Source organism: Mustela lutreola, chromosome 3 (genome assembly GCF_030435805.1).
Source record: "Mustela lutreola isolate mMusLut2 chromosome 3, mMusLut2.pri, whole genome shotgun sequence".
Classification (NCBI taxonomy): domain Eukaryota; kingdom Metazoa; phylum Chordata; class Mammalia; order Carnivora; family Mustelidae; genus Mustela; species Mustela lutreola.
Window position 1 is genome coordinate 82525734 of NC_081292.1, and position 21930 is coordinate 82547663.

At 34.6% G+C, this 21930-nt stretch overlaps 1 protein-coding gene across 2 annotated transcripts in view; it reads right to left on the reverse strand.

Moving 5' to 3' along the window:
- The window catches only part of SNTG1 (syntrophin gamma 1), a 941158-nt gene that overhangs the window by 439045 nt on the left and 480183 nt on the right, over nucleotides 1-21930 (reverse strand). The window contains exon 1 of one of the 2 annotated variants that reach the window (XM_059166476.1): nucleotides 15276-15614. The exons of the other annotated variant lie outside the window; for it this stretch is intronic. The gene's annotated coding sequence lies outside the window, so the exon portion shown is untranslated. Of the gene's footprint in view, nucleotides 1-15275; nucleotides 15615-21930 lie in introns of those variants that run through there. 2 annotated transcript variants of the gene reach the window in all.

The following is a 21930-nucleotide window of genomic DNA, read 5'->3' on the forward strand; positions in this document are numbered from 1 at the left end:
AGGCTTATTTTCCTATTGTATCACAGCAATTAAGTCCATTATTAGAGCAACAGCTGGCCACAGATCTGATCCTTATGGTATGTAAGAGGGTTTCTTGGGAGAGAGAAAGTAAATATTCTCTAATTTATATTTCCATGGCTCATTAAGCTAGGGCTTTTTACAGGCTCACTGGGAAATCCACAGTCCTATTTCAAGTATATATGTATATATGATTATTTATGTCTGTTTATCTTACTTAAGGAATTCAATTGGAAACTCTTTCAGGGACCCATAACATCATACTTTCTTGCAATGAATGAAGGGAGGAATATTTATTCAACACCTAGTATAGGGTAAGCAAGGGGATACACAGATGAGCAATGTGTGGTCCTTACCCTCAAGGAGCTTACAGTTTAATATGTTTTCAATTATGTGTATGTTATGTGCCAAGTACACAGCAAGTGTTCAGAATCAATCAATCAATCATTAAATGGATCCCAGGTTGAAATCTAAGGAAGTACCAAAAAGCACAACTATATCTAATGCCATTTATTAAAGTTAAGCTAGAAGGAAATGCCTACTTGTCTGTGGTTAATGCATTGTAGATACCTGTTTAATATATCAGACGACTTTTGGCAACTACTTAGAATTACATTTTGCTTCACTATGTCCTCTCATCATGTCAAATAATATAATAAAACTCAATTGAATTAAATTGAATATTTATATACTACCAGTAAAGTTAACTATATCCAGTTACTGAAATTAAACACAATTATATTCGATAAAGTAAGGCAGTTAAACTAAAGCAAAGATGATTAAAATTAACTGGATGGAAAAAGATACCAGGCAAATGCAGATAAAATGAAAGAGACACTAAAAATATCAACTAAAAAAGCATACCTGAAGAAAAAACATTGGTTTTGTTTTGTTTTGTTTTAAGATTTTATTTACTTATGTGACAAAGAGAGAGATCACAAGCAGGCAGGGAGGCAGGCAGAGAGAGGAGGAAGCAGGCTTTCCACAGAGCAGAGAGCCTGATGTGGGGCTCAATCCCAGGACGTTGGGATCATGAGCCGAGCTGAAGGCAGAGGCTTTAACCCACTGAGCCACCCAGGCGCCCCAAAACATTGTTTTATATAAAGAAGTTTTAAGGGTGCCTAAGTGGCTCAGTTGGTTGAGCATCTGACTCTTGATTTTGGTTCAGGTCGTGTTCTCAGGGTCGTGAGATCAGGCCCCGTGTCAGGCTCTATGCTGGGCATGGAGCCAGCTTAAGAGTTTCTCCCTCTCCCTCTGCTCCTCCCTCTGCTTGCATGCACGTATGTGCTCTCTCTCCCTCCAAGAAATAAAATAAAATAAAATAAAATAAAATAAAATAAAATAAATTAAAATAATAAAAAAAAATTTTAAAAACTAAGTTTTTTTTTTTTTTTTATCAAGAGATATTTTATACACACACACACATATGGATAGATCGATAAAAGTGTACCATAATACACACATGCCTTCCAAAGCCACCTTATAACTGCACTGGTGACCTGATCCTGGTTCTTTTCCTCCCTCTGTCACACTCTTTCTTGTTTATCTCAGGCCACTTACTCTCGGAATGCATTCACCATATTGTGAGGATGCTTAGGACGCATAGAGAGGCTGCAATGGTATAGTAGACTGATGAGTGAGTGAGCCTTTATATGAACACATGGGCCAGCCTTCAACAGGCCCCAGCTAATACAGCATGAGATAAACATTGCTGTGTTGTTTTAAATCACTAGCATATGTGTACTTTTTTAAAACAAAGCCATACTTAACTCTAACACTGAGTTTTTTGTTTTTCAAATATGGTCACATGTCAAGATTCACAGAAAAACCATAATAAATTCTGAGTATAATACTATCAACCAATAGATTCTTAAACAGCAAATTCCAAAACTAAACCTTCTCAAACAGAAAGCAAAATGTTTGACCTCGGGGTCTATGTACTGTCTTTTGGAAGATTATCACTGGAGACTATGGTACTCCATCAGAAAGAAGAAAAACCTGCTGCAGGACTGAGTTAGCATCTTCTCAAGGTGCTAACACCAGCCAAGCCACCCTGATCCCTCCTTTCTATTGATTAATGTCTTCCTGAATTTGCAAGCCTGAGAAGCATCCATATTCATCTTTACTATGATGATGTTAAGGCCCAGGGTTCAATTTTATTAAGCCTAGAACATAACCCAATAAAAAAAAAAGTGCACCTCTTATTTTTTATTTAAAAAATCAACAGGGACATTGCCTTGGTTTTCATTATCTGATAACTTCACTATGTTAAGTGGATATGGTGATCACACAAGAGTCAAAAAGAGTAAAAATGATTAAAGTCATTTTTATACAAATACAGATAAAATACAGTAAAGAAATAATTTCTAGATTTGATCTAGTTTACTATTTGTTTGCTATTTACATTTCTTCATTTACAAAAGAAGGAACATAGGCAGTTTGTTAATAATTCCCTTGGCTTTTAAGTGCCCGCCTTTGGGTCAGGTCATGATCCCAGGGTCCTGGGATCGAGTCCCTGCATCTGGCTTCCTGCTCAGCAGGGAGCCTGCTTCTCCCTCTCTCTCTGCCTGCCGCTCTGCCAACTTGTCTCTCTCTATCTCTTTGTCAAGTAAATAAATAAATAAAATCTTTAAAAAAATAATTCCCTTGGCTTTATTTTGTTTGTATTTTGCAATCCTTAAAAAATTTTTATAAAGCAAATCCATTGTTAATTTCTTTCAACCATTGTAATATTCATAAGACATTATGAATATTTTACTTTACTATTTTACTTTACTATTCTATCCTTAAAATGTTGTTTCATAACCTTAGGTAGGCACTTTGACCTATAAATCATAGCAATGATTTATGAGGTTATCCATTTAGTAGTTGATTCATAAGCTATGTTCTAACTAATGCCATGTAATCTATTTAATCATTGCTGATGGCATTCCTATCTATCCAATTTGCTATTATTGTAGGTTTTAAAGACCTTCACTCACTGGGAAGTTAAGCTTGTTCAGGTTTAACAGAGTGCAATCTGGGCTGATTGATATAAATCCACTAAAAATTAGCATTGATTAAACAAGAAGGCAGGAAAATTTTCAGTGACAAAATTTTGTTTGATTGTTGTGTTTCTTGGGTTTCTAATTTTGGTTTCAACTTTGTTTCCTAGGACTAAAATCCCCATTTTGTGTCTGACTATTGATTTCAGTGGCTCAGGTCATGATCTCAAGGTACTGGGACTGAGTCCTGCAAAGGGCTCTGCACTCAGCCCAGAGTCAACTTGAGAATCTCACCCTCTCCCTGTGCCCCTCCCCCCACTTGTGGACCCTCTTTCTCTCTGTCAAATAAATAATAGATCCTTAAACATGTAAGAATGGGTTAGCATGAGAACAGCCATCTCAAAGGCCGGGAAGCCATTTTACTGAGTTGAGGGAAGAGGGACTAGGGGAAGCTTGAAAAACAAGTTTTGAACAACAAGTTTTGAACAAGTCAGTCATAAGCACCAGAATGCAGGCGGCTGCGTCACAGACCAGATGCATTGCTAAAGAGCTTATCTCACTAAACCACCAGGACTGACACAAAAGTAAGCCGTCAGAGTGGGGCGCCAGATATGAACGTAGTTATGGAAAATTACTGTGTTAAGTGCTTTGAAAATGCTATATAAACCCTTGGCTTTGAATGCTCAGGGTCCTTGTTGAAGTCCTCTGCACCAGGCAGATACTTGGACCCCAGCTAGCTGGAAATAAACCTCGCTGTATGACTTGCATTATCATGAGTGTCCTCTGTCCATTTGAGGGGTGGTCGATTCTGTACCCTAACAAAACACACATCCTATCCAGCCGTAGACTGGGAAGTGTTTAAAAACAGTATTATTTTTTATTAGACTAATGGGGATTCGGGTAAAATGCAAATACATCATGTATACATTGAGAATTCTATTATGTTTCTAAATGAAACGAACAAACTGAAGAGTTTTGACTGAATCTAAGATAAAGCAAAAGTTCATGGGTAATTCCAGTTCTCATAACCACCTTTCCAATATCTTCAGTGATCCCGCAAGAAGAACATATAATACACATCGCCATGCTAGTGTCTCTGAATACATTTGAAAAGAAGTGCAAAGAGTGGGTTTCAGAAGGAAAATGAATTTAAAGAAAATTCGGGATAAGATTGCTTCAGGCAAAAGGAAACCCACTCGCAGAGATGAGAAGTAGACAAGCTGAATGTGTTCAAGGAACCCCGATAGGTCCATGGGGCTGGAGAAGGCTCACTGATAACTCCAGATCCCATCACTGCCCCACCATTAAGTTATGAAGAGCATCCTACCATGATGCCCATGGCCTGCTAGACTATCTCAGAAAGCCTCACAGTAGAGAAAATCATTACGGTAATTCTACTTCCATTGTCACATGCAGTCTGAAAATAAGACAAGGACAAACATGTATGTCTTTCCCAGTTTTCCTGGATTTTTGTCTGGAATAAAAATATTTTGTTTTTGTTGTTCAGTTATTTATAGGAGTAAGTAATGATTCCCAGTTTATAGCATAGGAGGATGCTTTTACCAAAAGCCTTGTGAGTCAAAAGTGGTCATTTGTTTAATAAACATTTACTAAGTACTTACTATGCATTAGACTCTGAGCTAGACATCATAGGTATAAAGATGTGAACATAGTCTCTATCCTGAAGAAGGGCTTAGTCCTGTAGAAACATATTCCCAGGCATCACTGTAAAATTTTGTTCTATCTTGAGTAGGTTTTTTCCCCAGGGTTGCTTGTTTGTTTATTTGTTTGTTAAATTTAGGCTCTAGTTTCATTACTCAAGACAGGGAATTAGGCAGAACTGAATCACACCAAGCTTATGTGTGACACTGGCATTGATGTCATATAAGCAAGCCATGATTTTCCATTCCCACCAATGAAAAAGGAAACTCAAAGCAGGGTTCACCTACTTCTGCACATTTCCTGCACTCTCTGGAGTTGCCTTTTGAGGCACTCCTTCAGGCTATCCCAGATGGATTGGTTCAGATTCCAAGGACTAGGTGATACACTAACTGAACTTAAATGTGGTCTTCCTGTTGCCTGTGTGGTTCTTACTAGTTTTATCAGTTTTTATTCTGTTTTATTCAGAAATAGAAGGAAATAAAGATAGTGAAATACATATAGTGCCTCATACTTGTTTTATGTTTAATTTGTACAGAAAGTCCCCATTTGTGCAAGGCCCAGGGGTAATAATATCTCAATCTTCGTTTCCAGTTTTCTAAGAGTGTATCAGTAATGATAAATGAGAAAAACACGTTTGTTTTAACATCAATAACAAGCGATATAAGAATCCTTTTCTATACAAGTAGAAGGTTGAGGTACATATAGCTAAGACAAGTAAGATAAGGTTAAATAAACATTACCATGGGCAATTATTTTTTTTTTTCTTTCAAAGTTACTTTTAACTTATTCGGACAATTGTTACTCTCCATTAATAATCATGTGGTTTCCTAGGCCTCTCTTCCAACTGATTTGGCTTCAATTTTGCTTGGGAAATATAGGTGACAGATTTAAGGCAACCTAGAATATGATGTAATTGAACCACTGGCAGATTAAATCAATGGATATAATTGCATTTTTAGAGCCAAACACCTCTTTCTAAATATATTTCTGATTTGCCTACCTTAGTAAAACATTTTTTTTTTCCTATATATTGATTTGCAGGTAAAGAACTATTTTGTGTAGTGCATAGACTATATTTCATTTCTGGTTAGTTATGAAAAATTCTTGTCTTTAAAACAATCTAGAAATACGCAAGCCAATTATTGTTTTCATAAAGTATATTGATGTTTTCTTTTCTTAAATGTGTGTGTGCATTCAACAAGATAAATGCTGTGTTTTCACGGGTGTCTAGATATTTAGTTTATCTTCCAGTAGGTGGCAGTCTGTAATGTTAAAAAGGTACATGGTATTCTGAAAGCTTTTAAACTACTTCAGGAACAACTAAAATGAGCAGAAGAAAAAAAACTGCCTTTTATAGCAGCCTATTTATTCTCTGGAACAAAAACAAGTTATATATTTATTGCAATTCTGCAAGTAGTGACAAAATTGCTACTGCACAAATAGTGATTATGCCATTTTTATGGTCATCCAGACTATAAAAGTGGCTTGGAGGAAGTGAGGTTGAAAACCACAATATTTGGGATAGTACATTTAATTTGAGAATACAGAAATAGGCAGCCATGCAAAAATTATTTTGGAGAAACTGGTCAGTTACATGGCTATTTTCTAACAGCTAAGAGTGAATGAAAAAATCACGGTATTTACCTTTTTTTTTTTTTTTTTTTTGGCCTTTTGTTATTCTATAAGGACAATGATCTTGCCAAGTATGTGGGAGTGGGGGTGGTTATTCAGACTCTCAGCCTCTCAGTATCAATTAATTACCTTTACTATGCAAAAATGACATTTGTCACTGCCAAACTGTTACCACTAATGTTTGAGTCCACCCCTGCCAATATTAGTTTTCTGGTTATACATTAAATTCCATTCATCTGGGCAACAGAATTAAATGATTAAGTTGCTTTACTATCATGTTTTCTTTCCAATTGTTTAATTTCTTCCTTTCCTGCAATCAGAATTTATTCTCAGCCATTGAGTCTTGTTTCTCACATCAATACTCACCTAATTTCATTTTCTACATCTATTGACATTCAGTATTCAAAGGAGTAGCAAACAGTAGTTAACTCTAATAAACACTATTGAACCAATTAATACAATTGTTTGTCAAATAAATAATATGTCAGATTGGCCCAATATTTTGCACAGAAATGAAAATAACAATATTCATTAAGCTCAAAGTGTGCTTATACAGATGGAAGAGAAAAAGCCCCACTTATGAAACAGGGAAAAAATATATTAGGGACTGTTCCTCTCTTATATATTCCTTGTTTGAACTCCAGCACATTAGCTGCCTATTTTTATAGTATTGATTACTTCTTCTCAGTATGCCATATAGAGTACTTGGTTGTATACTTGGTTACACACACACACACACACACACACACACACACGGTTATATACTTGGCTATATATATATATAAAGAAAGAGGGAGAAAGAGATCAATCTCTCCAAGGAAGCCTGGTTCTACATCTTTTAACCTAGGCTACACTGCACTGAGTTGGCCCAAATGCTATTTAGCCAGAAACAAAGGAAGACAACAACAAACAGCCCCAGCAATAAAAATTCAAATAACTTAAACCTCTGCTTTCTTTCCTCTGGGATTGTCCATACTTGAAGGTTTGAATTAGGTTAAGTCTCAAATCCAAGAGTAAAATGTCATTCTTTTCTGAACAAGTCCAATATTTTTTTCTATATTAAAATGAAAGATTCTTTATAACCAAACTCATTCAACTAACCTAAGCACCTATTGAAGTAGGGAGTGTTTACATTTTAGAGATACTGCAAAGATGAAAATAATGTCTCTGCCTTACACAGTATATTTTTAATCCACTTGTAATCAATGGCCCAGTGGGATATGCTAACACACACACTGGTTAAACTCTTGGGAAAAAATCTGTTCTCAGTTAAGGAAGACAAACACATGCTCAAAGTTTATCAGAAACACATAGAATAATTTTAAGGTCTTCATGCATAAATACTTTTAATTATGGAATCTCGGGTTCTGAAAGGCTAATGGTGTGTTCTTGTTCTCTGAGCACAACATACCCAGTTCAAAAATTATGGTAAAGCAAAGGTAAATGCTGTTCAAAGTTACTTTGTTAGTCAGTCATATATTATTTCAAGAAAAATATTATTTTTAATAATACTCCTAATAAGTATCTTATTAGTCTTCTCTTTGTATGCTAATAACCAAGCAATCCTCATCCTTAGTAGATGGCTTAGTGTCATTTCAGAAGACATATTGAATTTTTTCAAAGTAATGGTATTTGAGTAGGATGGACTGGGCTGGAACCCTGGCTCTGCCACATACAAGATGCATAAGTTAATTTAACAACTTTTAAATTAATATATTTTGTTTTGTTTTCTTCAGCAGTATTATTGATGTATAATTAACATATATGAGCTTTTTAACCTATTGATTTGACAATTCTATACATTATTTGGTTCTCACCATGATTAAGTATAGTCACCATTTGCCACCATACAGAATTATTACAATATGTTGACTATATTCCCTATGGTGCACTTTTCATCTCTTTGACTTATTTATTTTATAACTGAAAGTTCCTCAAAAACCTAAAAATAGAAATACCATATGCTCCAGTAATTCCATTACTGGGTACTAACCAGAGAAAATGAAAACACACATTCAAAAAGATATATGCAGCTTTGTTTTTTGCAGTGTTAATTATGATAGGCCAGATATGTAAACAACCCAAATGTCCATCAGTACATGACTGAATAAAGATGTGTAGGGTTGTGTGTGTGTAGAAATAATGGGAGATATATATATATATATATATATATATATATATATATATATATATATAAAATTTTTGGCAACAAGGATGGACCTAGAAAGTATTGTGCTAAGTGAAATAAGTCAGCTAGAGAAAAATAAATACCACAGGATTTCTCTTACATGTGGAATCTAAAAAACAAAACAAATGAACAAACAAATACAACCAAACTTAAATACAGAAAACAAGCTGGCGGTTGTTAGAGGGGAGGTAGGTGGGGGATGGGAAAAATAGAGAAGATTAAGAGATAATAGGCTTTATTTTGCCTAGCAGTTTTAGGTTGACAGAAAACTTGAGAAAGTCTAGAGAGATTCAATATACCACCTCTTTATCATACACAGCATTTCCTATTATTAAACCTTGTATTAGTGTGGCACATTCATTACAAATGATGAGTCAGTATCAATACATTATTAACTAACGTCCTTAGCTTATATTGAGGTTGTTTCACTCTCCATGGTCTATGTGTCTACGGGGTTGTGACAAATGCATTGTCATATATACCCACCACTACCATGTCATACAGAACAGTTTCTCTGCTCTACAAACCCTGTGTTCCTCCTACTGATCCTTTCTTCCCTCTCCTCAAATTCTTGTAAATCACAGAACTTTATGTTTGTATAGTTTTGTATTTTACAAAATGTCATATAGTTGGAACCATACATTATGTTCCCATTATAGACTGAATTTTCACTTAGCAATATGCATTGCAAGTGCCTCCAAGTATTTTTGTGGACTGATAGTCCATGTCTTTTTATCACTGAATAATATCCTATTTATGAATGCATCACATTTTCTTTACTCATTCTCTTATTGAAAGATATTTTGTTTGCTTATAGTTTTTTGTAATTATGAACAAAGCTGCTATAACATTAGTCCATATATTTCTGTGTGGAAGTAGGTTTTCAACTAAGTTAGAACATTGTAGGAGTACTATTGCTGCATAATATAGTAAGAGTACGGTAATTTTCGTAACCGTAACCAAGATATTTTGTCAAAATATCTTGGGTCTTCTTGATTTTTGCCCACTTTGATGCTCTATCTTTCAGTTGCTGTCCTTAGGTCATTCACATTTAAGGTCATAACTCACATAGTTGGATTTGTATCTATCACATTTGTAACTGTTTTCTATTTGTTGACCATTTTTTGTTTGTTTGTTTGTTTTGTTTCTGTTTTGCCTTCCCCTATTTTTCTGCCTTTTTTGGTTTCAATTAAGCATTTCACACAATTTCATTTCTTCTTGTCCCTTAGCATACCAATTTAATTTTTTCAATTATTTCAGTGTTTGCTGTAATGATTGCAATATACATTTACAAGTAATCCACTTTGAAATACATTATGTGTTTTCATGGGAATACAAATAACTTATAACCAATATTTCTAATTCCGCTTTTTCATTTCACTAGTCTATAAACTATTATCAATTATAGTGTTGCCATTAATATTTTGAACAGATATCTGTTAGATCAATTAAGTGTAAGAAAGACAAATCGTTTTATCCCACCTCCATTTATTCCTTCTTTAGCATTCTTCTTTTCTTTATACAGATTCAAGTTTCTTTCCAACCCCCAATTATTTTATTTCATGGAGCACTGGGTGTGGTGCATAAACAATGAATTTTGGAACACTTAGATCCAAGTTTCTGATCTATATAATTATCCTTCTCTCTGAAGAGCTTTTTTTTATTTGTTTGTTTTAGTTTTGGTTTGGTTTGGTTTGGTTTTTTCCATATGGCTTCTTTCATGATTTTTTTTTCTTCTTTCATGATTTTTATTGTTCTTAATTTTTTGCAATGATGGGCCTAGGTATAGATTTTATATAGAGAGATGGATAGATTTTTTTTAATGTATTTATTCTGTTTGATGTTCTCTGAACTTCCTGAATATGTGGTTTAGGTCTATCATTAACTTTGGAAAATTCCCAGTCATTTTTACTTCGAGATGTCTTCTATTCCCTCTGTCTCTTTTGGTTTTTCCATTACACACAGGTTACTCCTTGTGAAACTGTCCAAGAGTTCTGGGATACTCTGTTTCTTTTTTATTCCCCCCAGTCTTTTTTTGCTCTTGTTTTTATGTTTGAAAATTTCTAATGATAAATCTTTAAGCTTACTGATTAAGTTTTGGGCTCTATTCAGTCACTAGCAAGCCCACCAAAGACATTCTTTCATTTCCATTGCAAAATTTTTCACCTCTAGCATTTATTTTTGATTTTTTATTGTAGTTTCTATATCTATGCTTCTGATACTGTATATTGTCCATCCTTTCCCATTAGGTTCTTTACAGTTATTTTAACTCCCACTCCGATAATTCCAAACTCTCTGCCTTATCTGATTTCCATTCTTTTATTTGCTCTTTTCAAACTGTGTTTTTTGTGTTTTGTTTTTTGTCTTTCAGTATGCCTGGAATTTTTGGTTCAAAACTAGGTAAGATATACAGGTTAAAAAGAACTTCTGTGTGAGGTTTTATGTTTACCTGGTGTTTACTATTCACTGTAGTTATAGGCATCTGAGCTTTCAATTTCCTCTAGTATGCTTGTTTTTATCTCCTGTGCTATTTTTGAGTTTCCAGACAGACCCCTTTTTAAACAGTCTGTTCTTGGGTTCTCTCAGCAGCAATCCACTTCTCTTTTACTGGAGGCTGTTGTTCCGGTGGTAAGGTGGAGAGAAAGGGAAAGAGTCCTTGATCTTTTGATAAGGTACTCTTTTTGCTCCTGGGCTGCGACCTTCACAAGTGTTTCTCAGCTTTTCTTCCCTCCCGTGCCCTTGAGTGAGATAGAAAATCTTGAGAAGTCTGGAGGCTAGTATTTACAGGTCTCCAGGTTGGTTAGGCTCTATAAAGTGTTTTTCTTGATGAAGTATCTTCGTTAATTAGAAAGAGAATGCTCTTGGTGTATTTCAGAATAATTACTTTTCCCTTGGTATTGCAGGAAGCAGATGGGTATTTATTTTTCTGTGATCATTACTGTGAGAACCAGGTGGGGCTATTAGAGAAAAGACACCTGAATGTTCAGTGGCCCCTTAAGGCTGGACCCCCAGGAGTATTTAACAGGAGTTAAATCTAGCCTACACTGAACTCCCCAAAATTTGTCAATTACACTTCACCATTTCCTACCATTTGCTGAGTTCAATGATGTTTTATGTTCTTGGTAAGTTTAGTGACACCCTACATTTGCCTGTCTTTCCAGTCTTGGGGGTGTCATTTTTCTCTTTGATCAGTTTTCTAATGGGTCTGAAAGAGTTGTTGACTTACTGTTTCTCACATTTTCTTTTGTGAAAAAAGAAGTTATGACCTTTAAACTCTTTATATATAAGAGTAAGAACCAACAGTCTGAATTCTTGATTTTCTAATCTGATACAATTGGAGGATAAAAAGGGCTTAACAATACCTCTTCTGAAAGGAAGTTGTGAAGATTAAAAAAAACTGTTAATATTCCCAAAGCAACATTTATACTGTCTGGCACATAATAAATACAAAAATAAACAGTTACTTCTTTAGTAATGTTGATATTAAGAGACATATAGTAGTAAAGAGTACAAACTCAATAGCCAGAATGGTTGGGTTCAAAGTGCATCTCTATCCGCCCCTGGGTCATGAATTTATGCAGTAATTTAACTGCACAATGGCTTAGTTTATTGTAGAATAGTTGAGAGTGCTACATAAGAAGGCTACTAGAAGAAGAAACTGTTATTAAGACACATGTAGTCAAGAAGTTTATCTGATATTTATGGGATATTCTTTTATACATCATTTCTTCATTCCAACAAACAAACATACTCTACTTATGGAATTTTGCAAAGGCTGGGTGTGCACAGATACAATCTCTGACCTGAGAAAACATCTTCCTACATTCTAAGGAGGCGGACTACAACTACAGTTCATTTGATAAGTAGTATGCAAACAATTTCCTGTGCAAGGACAAGAAGCAAATGACTCAATCAGATAATCGAGGAGAACCTCACAAAGCCTCTACCAATGCCATAAAAGGAATGCCATTGATAAATGAGTGGTATCTCTCCAAGGAAGTAAATGGAGATAGAGCATTCCAGGAAGAGGGGAGAGCATGAATGCATAGAATCACTGTGGTTGGGATAACATGTTGAGGGAAAAGCTTGGAATAAATTCCAGTGTGTAGTCACCATAATGTTCCCAATAGTAATAATAATTAGTAATGCGTATTCATCACAAAAAGAAAAAAAAAAGGCAAAATCTGGCTTTGAAATGAAAAGATAAGCTGAAATATTATATGATGTATTTGTGATTCAGATAAAAATTGAAACCATAGAACTCTGAATAATAAGGTAAGCATATCTACAAAAGTCTGGGGAACATATAAAACACATATATTTAGAAAATGTCAGTAAAAGGAAAATAAACACTAAAATAGCATTGAATGGTATTAACTGAAAAATACTAATTCATTTAATCTCTATATAGCAATGCTTTGTGGTAGGCATTTTTATTATTCCCACTTTGTAGATAATGAAACATAGGCACAGAGAGGTTCAGTGATGGTGCCTAAGAGCTTAGCTGTGAAGTGATGGGGTCAGGCCCTGAGGTTATCAGTCTGACTCTAGAGCTTGTCACTTCACAGCTCCTCTATGCTTAAAATGTGCCTTGAGAGGCATCTGAGTAGCTCAGTAGGCAAAGCATCTGCCTTTGGCTCAGGTCATGATCTCAGGGTCTCATGATGGAGCTTGTGTTGGGCTCCCTGCTCAGATGGGAGTCTATTCCTCACTCTCCCTCAGCCCCTATTCCCCACCGCCCATGATCTCTCTTGCTGTTTCTCTCTCTCTCTCTCAAATAAATAAATAAAATATTTTTTAAAATGTGCTTTAGGGCACCTGGGTGGCTCAGTTGGTTAAGTGGCTGCCGTCAGCTCAGATCATGATCCCAGGGTCCTGGGATCCAGCCCCACATCAGGCTCCCAGCTCAGTGGAGAGCCTGGTTCTCTGTCTCCCACTGCCTGTTGCTCTGCCTACTTGTGCTCGCTCTTTCTCTTTCTCTGTGCCAAGTAAATAAATAAATAAACAAACAAATAAATAAATAAATCTATCTTTAAAAAAAAATGTGCTTCAAAATACACAGCATTAACTGTTATTTAAAATACGTCAGATTTGATACCAAAACAAAATATTTAGCATAAGCACATGGGGAAAGTTAGTTCAGCCATTCTGCAAATTATGCATTAGGTAAATGGATGGAAGACTCCCTGGAACGTTGGAATATCACATTTTTGACAAAGTACTGGTGACTCTTAAAAATGTTTTTTCTTTGTCCTGCCTTTTTTATTTGTTTTGGTTTCATTACTATTTCTGTAAGCTTAAGCTGTTATCAATACTTTCACTTACTTTAGGGGCAGTATTCATATATCTAAAGCCACATCAAATTACTGTTAGTTGACTTCAAATGTAATAGATTTTACCTAATAGTATTAGGCTACATATTGATACACATTTACAACCTGAATACATGGAAGAAACGGGTCTACTCAAATGATTACATTGGTTCAGTGAAAGAAGTAATCGTACTTCAGAAGAAAGTGATTGCTCTAACTGTGTTATTCTGTAACTGAACTCTCTCCTGGTGACACTCATTGTTTAGCACTGAGTGTTTCAAATGCCCCTACATGAAAGCAGTGCCTTCACCCTTCCTTGTACTGAGGGGACTGGTATATAATCTGTTCTGACGATGGCGGATATGAATTGCTGGTGAAGCTTTCATTTTAATTTTAGAGACAGACGGCTGCATTAGTGGACCAGTCATGCATACACCTGTGACATACATTATTAACAGTAGATGAGATGAGATCTTGACATAATAGCTGATTCCAACAGGAGAATCCCACAATTAAGTAAATATTGTTAAACATTTCACACATGACTGTAAATTTTAACACTTATTGCCAAAACAAGCTTGATTATACCTCAGTGAAATTTATTTTACTATTAACTTAATTATGAAAATAATCCATACCTCCCCCCAACTACCACCACTACTACAAGCCTAAGGAATCATTTCCTCCTAAGAACGTTATTCTTTTAAGCTGGTGGGCATCACGGAGGGAACTTTAAGAGAAAGGTTATAAACCAACATCTTGGCTTAGTTTTTAACCTTCTAAACTTGAAGTTTTCTTTTCTATGAAATGAAAATAACAACAGCCATTTAGAGAAATGGTTAGAGAACAGATTAAAAGGTATGTATGTAATAAACTTCATATGATGCTTATAATATGGTAGCTCATTAGAGTAGATGTAGTAATTAAGGGAGTTTTCCAGTGTTGCAGTTTTTCAGATTTCATAAAATTGTGTGCCTGCCTGGCTCCATTGCTTATTGGTTAAGAACATATGTCTGGGAGTTAGAAAGCCAAGAATTAAATGGTGGATCTGTAGCAATTAGCAGTGTAGCCTCAGAATTCCTTGTTCAGCTCTGATGATCCTAATTTTTTTTTTTTTTTTTAATTTCCCATCTGTATCTGCCCTCCTGGCTTCAGACATGACTCATTTAACTGACAGAATCTTAACTGAATACTCTTTCTACTATTTCCTCCACTTAGAATCAGGGAACTTCCATCCACCAGTTGCTCCTGCCATAGCTTTGATGTGAAGAAGTTAAGATTTTTTTTTTCCATTTTCTCGACAGAATTAATTGCCATATCCTATTAACTATGTCCCAACTATATCTTTCTCTAGCTCCCCTAGAAATTCAAGCCACAACCATCTTTCACAAGAACTACTCTTTTTTTAATGTATCCCCAATTCATTATCTGCAAGCATCCATTGTCCACAAATACTGTTAAAATATACATTTGCCTTACCATGCCTGTGCTTAAATGCCATGTGGGCCTCCTGTGAACTGAGAAAAAAAAAAAAAAAAAAAGAAAGAAAAAAAATTCCTTCCAAGGATGGAATTATATGATTTCCAATGGAAGTGTCTCTCTCCTTGGTTGGGTTTCTTGCCCTGCTGACCTTCTTTCAATTTCTAAATATACAAAGCTCTGTTCTCCGTCAGGGATATTTCTTCCACTCATTGAGTATCCTTTGGCCTCAAGTTAATACAACTTTTCAGCAATTCTTCTTCTGACTTCCTCAACCAAATCAGACCCCAGTAATCTTCACCTTGCCCAAAGAGAGTGCATCAACTCCACAACCGTTTGCTGCTGTGACCACAACACAGCATGGTTCACAGCAGCTACTTTTAAAAGTATATATAAAATGTATCTAGAGAGTACTTGAGAAAGGTACTTAGTTTGTAAAATACTCTCCTGTGTAAAATGGGGCAGATAATACCTGCCTGACAAAATAGTTGAAGGCTTAAATAAGTAATGTTTGTAAAGCTTTTCAAAAAGAAATCAAGTATAAGCTATCTATTACATTTAAAATCTTGCCTATTACATTTAGCATGTAGTACCAACTACATTTAGAATTTTTGCCTAGAATTTCTCAGCAAATCTATCCGGTTTCAGAGGAGACTGGGGAAAAGCCCTGAAATATTATGTGAATCTATTAAGTTCAAATCACTTTTTCATCATTTCTTGTAAAATCACTCAAAAGCTACATAAATATATTTATATTGACATATCTAAAATATTCACAGGTATATTTATTCTATAAAGTAATAATATACATAATATATAAATAATAAAAATAAATTGTCATGTATACATGTATAAATATATGTATGCATTTATAAGTTCTTATGGAATTGATGAAAATTTTTTTCATTAGCTAAATGAATTCTTATAATGTGACAGTTTTATAATAGTGTATGTCTATAACTTGTTGCATAGGACATAGCTGTCCAATTCACCCTTTTGCTTAAATAATATGTCATTAAAGTTAATAGTGATGATGGAGATTTAATTTAATGTTGGAAGATATACTCATTATTTGATTTATATTTTTAACATTTTGGCTTTAAAAGTAGAGAGAGAATATTATGAATTTTTAGTTGTATATATGATCTTAAAATAAAAGATTCTGAAGTCTTATAGATGGATGGTCATTATGAATGGATGCTTATCTTAGCCAAACACTTGAATCTATCATCTATCTATCTATCTATCATCTTGGTTTCTATGTAGTTGCAAACTTTTTTTCAGATTTTTTTCATCTTAAATTTATTTTCTTTTATGTATTTTACCCTTGACATTTTAACCATCTTCTTTTAAAAAAAGGAGGGGGGTTCATAGACACCTTCAGAACATTAAATCACTTTAAAAGATTTCTTATTTTATTATTTCTGATTCTGTCTTCCTATTGGCTTTTCAAATAATCTTCCTACAACATAAGCCTCTGGTTTCTTCCTTAAACCTAGGAAAATATGGTCCAAGTAACAGTTTAATATTCCTGTCTCTTTTGGGGGGGGGAATCCTACTAAACAATTATTTACTAAAATGCCCAATTGTGTAAGATAAATTTTTATTTCTATGAAACAAAGTATCATAGGAAATAATTTTCACTTCTAATACATAATCTTATTAAATTCTTTCAAACACTCCATTATTTTGGGGTAGTGGGAGAAGACCATTCATAGGCCAATCATATGTTCACTCGGTGTTTGCTCATTAGGAATCTCACACCTTTCTTTGTTCAGTCATGGCAACTGTAACTTGCCACTGCTTTAATATGTTAATCATATTTTACTCTCCTAAAGATAGTTCTCTCCTACCAAAAATGTGACCCTTAACAGTGTTCTGCTAGGAAATAAAGGAACAGGAATATTAAACTGTTGAAGAAGGTCCAGAGATTTGTATATTAGCCAGGAAGAATCCTCATATACCCACTAATGACAAAGAACTTCCCCCAAATTAATGTTGGACACCAAACCACAGATCCAGGAAGCTCAGAGAACACCAAGCTAGGTAACTGCAAACAAACAAAAGACGAACAACAACAAAAAATTACATCTAGCATATGATAGTTTAACTGCAGAAATAAAAGAAAAAGAAAATTTTGAAAGAAACTTAGGGGAAAATATCCTTATTTATAAGGAAACAATGACAAAAATTTTATTCTACTTCTCATAAAATGAAGCAAGCAGAAGAAAGTGGAAAGAAGACAGGTGGGGGGGTGGGCAGAAAAAAACAAAACAACAAAATAAAAACCCAAAATTCTTTACCTGAAAAAATATATATTCTTCAGTAGTGAAATATAAATAAAATCTTTCTCAGGAAAATAAAAATTAAGAAAATTTGTTGCTGGTAGGTCTATCTTATGAAAATGTAAAGATCTTAAGAGAGAAGAAAAATGATACAGATCAGAAACTAGAGAAGAAATAAGTTAAAATAAAATTTATTTTTCTTATTCTTAATTGATTTAAAATATAACACTTTGTTCAAAATAATAGCAACAATGTATTTGATAAGTATAGATCATGTATAAGTGAAATGAATAGCACCAATAACAAAAAGAATGTGATGGAAGAATTAAGAAAAATTTATTCTAAGTTACTTGCACTAACTGTAAACGGAGTAGAGTCATTTGAAGTAAACTTGGATTAGTGACAAATGAGTACTGTGAACTCTAGACAACACTGATAAATTTTAAAAAGAAATATAATAATATGCTAGGAATGGAGAGAAAATGGAATCATATAAATGCTTAATTAAAGCCACAGAAGGCAGAAAGTGGAAAATAGAAACAAAGAACAACATAAATGAATAAAAACAATAACAAATATGGTGGATATTAATCCAAGTATAGCAGTAGGAATCATTACAATCTATCTACCCTAACTAAAAGACAAAGATTGTAGAGTAGATAAAAAATCAGGACCCAACTGTATGTTGTTTATAAGAAACTCACTTTAAATATCTTTATATGTATCTTTATATATAGATTAAAAAGAAAGGGATAGGGGTGCCTGGGTGGCTCAGAGGGTTAAAGCCTCTGCCTTCAGCCCAGGTCATGCTCCCAGGGTCCTCAGATCAAGCCCCACATTGGGCTCTCTGCTCAGCAGGCAGCCTGCTTTCCCCTCTCTCTCTGCCTGTCTCTCTGCCTACTTGTGATCTCTGCGGGTAAATAAATAAAATTTAAATATAAATTAATTAATTAAATAAAAAGAAAGGGATGAATAAAGTGTTTATAATGTGAATACTGATCAAAGCTATAGTAGCTGTGTTAATTTTAGGCAGAGCAGGCATCAAACTGAGAAAAATTATTAGGGATACAGACAGACATTACATAATGGTAAGGAGGTCAAGTCTCCAGGAACACATAATAATCTTTAATGCCTATGCATCTAACAACAGGCTATCAAAAAACATGAGGAAAAATTTGATAGAAATGCAAGAAATAAATTAAGCCACTATTATAAATAAAAACTTCAACATCCCTTTTTGAGAAATGCATAGACCCGGCAGGCAAAAAAATCACTAAGGCCATAACTGAACTCAAATGCATAATTAATGGACTGGATAAAATTAATTAATTAATATCTATAGACTACTTCATCCAACAACCATAATACAAGTGCTACTCAAGCTCACAGGAAACAAATCCCGGAATATCACATCTGGATCACAAAAAAGCATCTTAACATTGTAAAAGACTAGATACTGGGGTGCCTGGGTGGCTCAGTGGGTTAAAGCCTCTGCCTTCAGCCATGCTCCCAGGGTCCTCAGATCAAGCCCCACATTGGGCTCTCTGCTCAGCAGGAAGCCTGCTTCCTCCTCTCTCTCTGCCTGCCTCTATGCCTACTTGTGATCTCTGTCTGTCAAATAAATAAATAAAATCTTTAAAAAAAAAAAAAAGACTAGATACCATACAGTGTGTGCTCTATACAATAGAACTAAACAAGAAATAAATTACAGAAAGATAGCCGGAAGATCTCAAAACACTTAGATATTAATCAACACACTTTCAAATAACACATGGTTCAAGGAAGAAAAATAAAGTAATATTAAAAAATTACAAAAAAGATTAAAAAATTAACAAATTAAAATGAAAAATACAACTAATCAGAAGTGTGGGATTCAGCAAAAGAAGTGCTTAGAGAAAAATCTATAAAATTGGAGGCACATCCTAGAAAAGAAGAAAGATAAAAACCAATAATCTAAGCTTCTATCTTTTGAAACTTGAAAAGAAAGAACAAATTAAATTTAAAATAAGCAAAAAAAATTATTAGAGCACAAGTCAATGAAATTAAAAATAAAAAACTCAATAGAGAAAAATCAATGAAAACAAAAATGATTAATTGAAAAGATCAATTGCTGGGGCTAAAACAAAAAACAAACAAACAAAAAAAAATTGACAAATTTATAGCCAGGCTAGGAAGATAAGAGAAAGAACACAATCTACTACTATTAGAAATGATAAAGTGGCTATCACCACAGATTTTGTGGATACTAAAATGATAGTAAAGGAATATTATGGAAAACTCAATGCTCACAAAATTGGTAGCCTATATGAAATGGATCAATTCCTTGAAAACATAATCTGATAAAACCCACACAAGAAGAAATAGATAATATAATTAAGTCTATACCTAATAAAGAAATTGAAGGAAAAATTAAAACCTTCCCAAATTGAAAAAAAAAAAAAAAAAAAAAAACAACAAACAAACAAACCTTCCCAAATTGAAAGCAATGGAATCCAATATGGAATCCATACGGATCCCATGATGAAGTCCAATAACATTTAAGTAAGAAATCATACTAGTTCTCTGCATGCTTTTCCATATTTCCTAACTCATCTTATGATGCTAGTATTAACAGTAATATCAATATCAGACAATGGCAGTACAAGGGAACTATAGACTAGTATCTCTCATAAATACAGATGCAAAGAGCCTCAGCAAAAATTAGCCAATTGAATCTAACAATGTATTATCACATTGAAAGACTAAAGAAGAAAAATTGCATGTTCACAGGAATATTGAAAAACCCTTTGACAAAATTAAACATGTATTCAGCGTGAAAACTTCCAGTAGTAAGAACAGAACTTCTTAAATCTGATAAAGAACACCTATAAAAAATCTACAGTTAAAGTTCTACTAATGGTGAAAAACTATGAGCTGTCCTGCTAAGATCAGGAACAAGACCTGTCTTTTTGAACTGTATTGGAAGTGAAATGCATAACTATAAAACTCCTAGAAATAACATGGAAGAAAATCTAGGTGGCCTTGGGTTTGTCAACAACACCAAAGGCATGATCTATGAAAGAATAATGGATAACTTGGATTTTATCCAAATTTAAAAATAATGCTATGTGGAAGATACCCTCATACCTGAGAAGATAAACCAGATTTGGAGAAAATAACTTATAAAAAATATGTCTGATAAAAAATGTTTATCCAAATAGACAAAGAGCTCTTAAACCTCAGCAGTAAGAAAATATCCCACCCAATTAAAAAATGGGCAAAGAGGGGTGCCTGGATGGCTCAGTTGTTGAAGGGTCTGCTTTCCACTCAGGTCCTCATCCCAGGGTCCTGGGATTAAGCTCTGCCTCTGGGTCCCTGCTCAGCAGAGAGCCTGCTTCTCCCTCTCGCTCTGCCTGCAGCTCCCCCTGCTTGAGCTCTTTCTCTTTCTGTCAAATAAATAAAATCTTTAAAACAAAAAATGGCCAAAAGAGCAGATCTTCCTTACAAAGTAATATATACAGAAGGCACATAAATGTATGGAAAGATGTTCCACATGCATTAGGGAATTTCAAATCAAAATGACAATGAGATATCACTACACTTATCAAAATGGGAAAAATCCAGAAAACTGACAACATGAAATCCTGGCAAGGATGTGGAGCAAACTTTTTATTTTTTTCCTGTTTTTTTTTTTCTTTTTTCTTTTTTTGGTGGGAAAGTAATATGTTACAGCCACTTCAGAAAACAGTTTAGGAGTTTCTTACAAAACTAAACATAGTCTTGCCATGATCCAGCAAGCTCACTCCTAGGTATTAACTGGAATGAAAATTTAGGTCCACACAAAACCCTGCACGCAAATGCTTACAGTAGCTTTGTTTTTAATTACCGAAGAAGCAACCAAGACGTTTTTTAATAACTGAAAGGATTAACTGGTACATCCAGACAATGGAATATTGTTCAGCAATAAAGAAAAAGGAGCTCTCAAGCCATTCAAGGAGAAACCTTAAATGACTATTATCGCAAGAAAGAAGCCAGTTTAGGGGCACATGGTGGCTTAGTTGGTTAAGTGTCTGCCTTTGGCTCAGGTCATGATCCTGGGGTCTTGGGATGAGTCCCACCTCAGGCTCCTTGCTCAGCAGGGAGCCTGCTTCCCCCTCTCCCTCTACTGCTCCCCCTGCTTATACTCTTTCTGCGTCAAATAAATAAATCAGAAAGAAAGAAAGAAAAGAAAAAAATAAAGAAAGAAAAGGAGGAAGGCAGGCAGGCAGGCTTATAAAATGGCTACAACACTGTATTATCTTAACCACATGACATTCTGTAAAGGTCAGATTCTACAGAGGGTGAAAAGACAAGCGGCTGCCAGTGGTTTAGAGTGAGGAGTGAAGGTACAA